Genomic DNA, 6,483 nt, shown 5'->3' with positions numbered 1-6,483 from the left:
CTGAATTACAATTACTTCAGATGTCCCTCATATTCAGAGATTCGTGCTCTATTTATAGGTGAGCAAATCACATCTTCGACTGGTCCAGAGATTGCTACGACTGGTCTTAGAACATATTTGAAAATTTGATCACGATAAGATAAGGCAGTTTCACGATTGGTCGTAGGTAGTCTACGACTAGTTGAAGGACACCTTCGACTAGTCTTAAGTTGATCACGACAAGCAAAATATATCGCTGTAGTTTGAGTCGTAGGTTCATGACTGGTCGAAGGAAAAGTCGACACTGTTCATACAACTGGTTGAACAGACCCCAGGATTGGTCGAAGCTTAACAAACAATTCTAAATTTTTGCAATAAACTTATGACTGGTCCAGAAAAATCTTAGACAGGTCGAAGCAGTGCTAGGACTAGTCGAGAAATATTTAGGACTAGTCTTAAAGCAGACCAGATGCCCAAATATAAAACATTTGCATTATGTATCCGAAATGACCTACTCTAAAGGTCAACCTAAGGTCAAACATACCTTAATAGTGAAGTAAGGACATTGAACCCTTAAGATATGTAACCTTTAAAGAAAGTGAAGCTTGAAATCTTGATGTAGCTTTTCCTTAAAAGCTTCAATTACGCAATCTTGAATCTTGACTTGTAACTTGTAAATTCAGTTGAACATTCTCGAGTCTTGACTTGTAAACATGTCTTGTCTTTTGAAGTCGATCTTGCGAGACAATGTCGTGGCTTGACATATCTTGAGTTGAGCATTGTGCTTCACTAATGTAGTCAACATCCATACACTGAGACTCACTTCATCCATACATGCTTCATCCATACTGTGTCTCGAACATTTGCATTTATGTAATTTCACAAAGTACAAGCAGTGTTTTTGGCACCACAAATTTGACAACATAAAGGGGCTTTCAACCATAGCACTTACAATCTCCCCCTTTGTCAAATTAGTGACAAAACACACTTTCAAGATATATTACATAAAGCAGAATATATGGTTAAAGAGTCATGCACCAGTTATTATTAACTGGCCCACATTCATAATCAATTCAACATATAGTCCACCTCTGCACATACCTGCACATACTCCCCCCGAGTAACATACATCACATAAATCCAATACCATAGACATCCATTAGACATCCATTCTCCCCCTTTTTGTCACAATAGGACAAAGGAAGCAATGATCAAATGGCAAAGGAGTTAAAATGAAAGAGAGAGTAAAAAAAATAATCCATAAACAGAGATAAGTCAAAAGTAGTAACAATCTCACAAACGGAGAGTAGAAGAGTAATAATGTTATTACAGTCCAGTAGAATAAAAAGAACTAATCTGAGCTAGATGAAGGAGCAGGGATGGAAGGATCAAGTTGATGCATGCCCTTGTTCAAACGCCTAAGATATTTGCGCATATATTTGAACTATGTGACATGGGAAACATGCATATTCTCGACCTTCTCCTCCAATGCACATAAATGCGCATCAAACTCAAAAGGCTCATAATCTGGATCATTAGTAGAATCAGATTTAAGTTCTTAAAAAATATCATCCATGTTAATGTCATCATGAGGAAGATCACCAGCATCCTCCTCATTTCCAGCTTTAGTACCACCATTACCATCACCTTGGCCAGGAAGCAAATCCAGCTTCATCTTATTAAGGTTAGAATTGTTAAATATCAGATGATGGATTGGAGCCTCTACAACAGGCATGTCGACCAACATATGTGTAGTCAACACAATCATCAAATAAGCAAAAGGGATGTCACTGTGACCTAGATGGAGTCGAAACTGAATAATGGAGTGACAAATCAAGGATGGTAAATAAACATGAACACTATTGAGGGTCAAATATTGCATATTAAACCTCAATTATTACTTGGATCTATAAACATAATACCGTTTAATGGTTGATTTAATCATGTTTGTAATGCAGGTGTGTTTAAGAGCCTGGACTGAAAAAGGGTGGTAAATGCATGGATTTGACGCTCCGAGTCACCAAGGCAAGCGACGGACCCTAGGAGACCAAGATCGATAGATTTGCACACCAGGATCCAAGAAAATCGAGGAATTGAAGCTCAAGTGGCACGAAAAGTGTCCAGAATGCAAGATCGTAGGGTTCTCACCATCCAATCGTTCGAAACTCCATACGTGGTCTCGAGGACCATAAATGAACCGTACACGTAAAATTTTAGCCATTGGATCGCTGTGGAATTGGCCCAACGGACATATCATCCCATAAAACCATTGATTTTGGGCCCGCCTGCTATCTAGATATGCTTGAAAATTGGTCTCAACGTGTTAAATGAGCTGACAATATGGATGGACGGAGTGAATTTCTCACGAACATCTCCGTAGGACCGCATGTGCATCACGTGTGCACGGTACACAAGTGCACCCGCTGTGCACTGGACCGGGGTCTCCCAGTCAGCGACGGAGACCCGTCTCCCTCCCCTTCTCGATCACGCACGAACAGCGGGCGAACGCTGTTCGTCCGTTTTCGTGTAGTGGGCCCCATCCATCACAGGTATCGAAAATCAGAACCGTCCATATGCTCTGCAAGGTGACCAAAACCGTCGCCTAGCTCGAACCCATGCACATATATATGCGTAGGTTTCGGTTTAAATGCAGGACGACAGACGGCTGAATGAAAGCATCCATGGACCACATCGATTTGGATCCAAAAACAGTGATTCTCGCCTGGTTTTTCGAGCAGAATACAGTGGACGGAGTGGATTTCCCAAAACAAAAGCTATGTGGGCCCCACCATCAGACAGCGTGAGTGCGTAACGCACTCTGTTTCGCAATCGGACGCCGTCCGGTTTTCACGGCGAGTTGTGCGCTCGTGGGGGCGATCGGACGGCTGATCGAAGCCGTTCATCATGTAGTTCTGTCAAAACACCCCCAGAGGACGCTGTCCTTTTGGAAAGAAAGCAAAGAAGAAGAAGAGTGGAGACGCCGAATTCTTGACTGCGTGAGGTATCTCGCAGCAGAGGGCGTGTATGGAGTCTCCAGCTTCCGCAGCCTAATTCTTTTAGGACTCCACAACAGTGCGGAGAGGAGTTTTCTTTGGGCAGGGACGTAAGAAGCAAGATGAACGGAGGAAGGCGGTGGAGCATTGAAGGAGAGAAGACGTGAAGGAACGGAGGAAGGCGGGGAGCTTAGCTTAAAGGTGAAGCAGCAGGAGGGACTTGGCTGGACGATTGCAGGAGAGAGAGTGAGGCAGCATGTGAAGAATGACGTAAAGCTGGTTTTTTTTTGTTCCTTCCCTCTTGTTCTGGTTTCTTTTTTCTTTTTCTATTATCACTTGTTTTGAGTTTAAGCCATCATGTGTGGCTAAACCTCTTAGCTAGGGCTAAGAGGTGAAGCTGTAGCGAGATGGGAGATACTGTTTCATGCGTTTAAGTTAAAATTTCTGCAAAACTTGGTTTTAAATTGATTGTTTTCTTAGTCTTTAATGGTCTGTTGTGACTGAAATTACAATGGGTTTGCAATGGCTTTGAGTATTTCTTTTTCCTTTTTATGTTTATGAAGTCAGAACCCCTGTTGTTCATCATTGTCCCATGGGCATGGTAGGATGACAGAATCCCTTCCTGATCCTCATACATTGTTGGTTGGTTGGTAATTAGTTTAATTCATTGTTTACTTTGTCTCTGGGCATGGCTTGGTGATGGAATCCATTCTAATTCATATACCTCTTAAAAGCTATATCAAAGGAAGTCTAGTTAAATTCCATGATTTCATGGGATTCATAATTTCTCCCTGATCTCTACAAGTGGATCCTCTGAATCCCTAGTTTCCTTCCTCTGAGTTACTTAAAGTTTTAGATAATTATTCCACAATTATTTCTTAAATTCTATTTTGTTTAGATCGCATCTTAGTCTGGTTCTAGTTCTACTTGGTTTCAGATAACGTATAGGTATCAGTCCCTGTGGATTCGACCTCGGTCTTACCGAGTTTATTACTACAACACAACCCTACACTTGGGGAGTGAACAACCTGACTATCTGGTTACTGCTGATGATGTTGATTCATACCTTGCCATTGAAGTAGGATTTTACTAACCTTAGTTTTTTTATTTTTAGTTCAGAACTAACTTGTTTCCTGTTTTGTAGGATCCTGACGTAAACTTCTGAATTGGTAATTCCTTTCTAATTTATCTATTTTTCCTATTTTTAGAATTAAGGTTTAAATCTTAGAAATTTTCTAACTCTAGTATTTCTCTATTTGTAGGAAATAGTTTATTTTTAGAAACTTTCCTCTTTTGTTTTTAGAAAGTAGGTTAGTTACTTCCCTTTTTAGAGATTAACCCTCTATTTTTCTTTTCTAGCAACTTTCTAATTCTAACTCTTTTAGAATCTAATTTTGTTTCCTAATTTTCTACTCATAGAATTTTTGTTTAGAAACTAACCTTCCTATTTTGTAGGCCTTTAAGATAGAAATTTCTCATTCGGTAAGCTCCTTCCCTACTTTCTATTTTTCAGTTCTCTTTTAAATTTACTTTCTAGTTTAGGTATTTCCTAATTTATTTTAAAAATTTCTACTTTCTTTTAGGAATTCCTTCTTTTAGAAATTAATTTACTGTTATTTTTCTTTTAAAGGATCGTTCTTCTCTTTTTTAAATCTAACTTATTTTGTTTTATTTTGCAGGTTTTAACTTAGGACTCCAATTTGGTAATTTCTTTCCAACTCTCTCTTTCTTTCTAGATTTTCTTTTCCTTTCTTAGGATTAGGTTTTTAATTGAGGGCTGCGAGTGTTTTCATGCCCAAGTGGGCCCGTGACAACACTCGACGTCTCTTGACTGAAGGAGGATTGGTTGAGGGGTTGACTATCCATCGCAGGACTAGACACCGCTCGAAATCTCCTGAGTTAACTGAAGTTATGGCTGAAGACCAACCTCCTCTACCTCCACCCAGGGTGGAGGATACCCAAGATGAAAATGAGGTGCAACAGGCACCCCCGCCTTGTACTTTACGAGATTATCTGCAACCGGCGGGAGTGAGTACGCCCTCATGCATGATTTTTCCTGAAAACACAGGACAAATGGATATCAAGCCAGGAGTTATCCAACTCCTTCCCAAATTCCATGGACTTGAATCAGAAAGTCCATATTTACATTTGAAAGAGTTCGATGAGATTATAGCTACATTATGTTTTCCTAATGTATCGAAGGATTAGGGTGAAACTCTTTCCTTTTTCCTTAAAAGAGAAAGCTAAGACGTGGTTACATTCACTGCGTCCTAGATCCATTGGCACATGGAACGACATGCAGAGGGAATTCATAAAAAAATTCTTCCCACATCATAAAACGATTACCCTCAGAAAAGCGATCATGAACTTTGCCCAAAAGGAAGATGAAACATTCTTCCAATGTTGGGAAAGGTTCAAAGATTTGGTCAGTTCATGCCCACAACATGGATTTGAAACGTGGCGCATTACAAATTTTTTCTACGATGGACTGACATCTTCCATGCGCCAAATGGTCGAGACAATGTGTAATGGAGAGTTCATTAATAAAGATGCCGACGAGGTATGGGATTACCTTGATAGCCTCACTGAAAAAACATAATCATGGGACTATTACCCAATGGCGAACACCACGTCTAGGCCAACTCAATTAAAGGAGAAAGGTGGATTATATCTCTTGAAAGAAGAGGATGATCTCAAGTGTAAAGTGACTACGCTCATAAGGAAAGTTGAGGCCATGGAAGGAAAGAAGGATAAGGTTAATGAAATTGTTTGCGGCATCTGTGATTGCAACATTCATACAACTGAAAATTGTCCTACAATACCCGCCTTTCGAGGAGTGTTGAATGAACAAGCTAATGCCGTAAACAACTATCAAAGACCTTTCCTGGACCTAACTCCAATACATACAATCCTGGCTGGAAAAATCATCCGAACTTTAGTTGGAGGAATGGACAAACGGCTACTCCTCCAGGTTTCTTCAATCAAAATCCAAATCAAGTGAAACCTCAAGAGGAACCGGTTCAAAATTCCATACAAGAGCTGGCTCAGGCAATGCGGGGAATTACAGATTTTATGCAAAAGATAGATTCTCATATGACGGTTATAGAAAAGGGGATGCTTCCTGCACAACCTCTCCCCAATCCTAAACCGCAGTACGAGATTAATGATCCCAGCTCTTCAAATCAGATGGGGCACGCTAAATCCATCACCACTCTTAGGAGTGGAAAGATCATTGATAAAACTCTTCCGGTTAGGCCCGAAAAGCCTCAAGAACCAGAAGAGGACAACAATGATGAATCCAGTGATGCCCCACAAAAATTAGAACCGGAACTTCTAGAGAAGCCAGTTGCTCCATTTCCCCAACGGTTGGTTTCACCAAAACCTCTCTCTAACTCTCAGGATATCCTAGAGGTGTTGAAACAAGTGAAAGTCAACATTCCTCTACTTGATGTCGTGAAACAGATTCCTTCATATGCCAAATTTCTGAAAGACTTATGCACGACCAAAAGAC

General features: G+C 40.4%; 1 non-coding gene across 1 annotated transcript; it reads right to left on the bottom strand.

Annotated features, from left to right (window-relative positions):
• Positions 1 to 5,316: 5,316 nt before the first annotated feature.
• Positions 5,317 to 5,423, bottom strand: LOC131228472 (small nucleolar RNA R71). Its single transcript, XR_009162975.1, has one exon. It is a non-coding gene; the product is annotated as a small nucleolar RNA R71 (small nucleolar RNA).
• Positions 5,424 to 6,483: the final 1,060 nt, after the last annotated feature.

Source organism: Magnolia sinica, chromosome 15, assembly GCF_029962835.1.
Source record: "Magnolia sinica isolate HGM2019 chromosome 15, MsV1, whole genome shotgun sequence".
In the NCBI taxonomy this organism is placed as follows: domain Eukaryota; kingdom Viridiplantae; phylum Streptophyta; class Magnoliopsida; order Magnoliales; family Magnoliaceae; genus Magnolia; species Magnolia sinica.
This window is presented reverse-complemented; position numbering and strand designations above follow the sequence as displayed.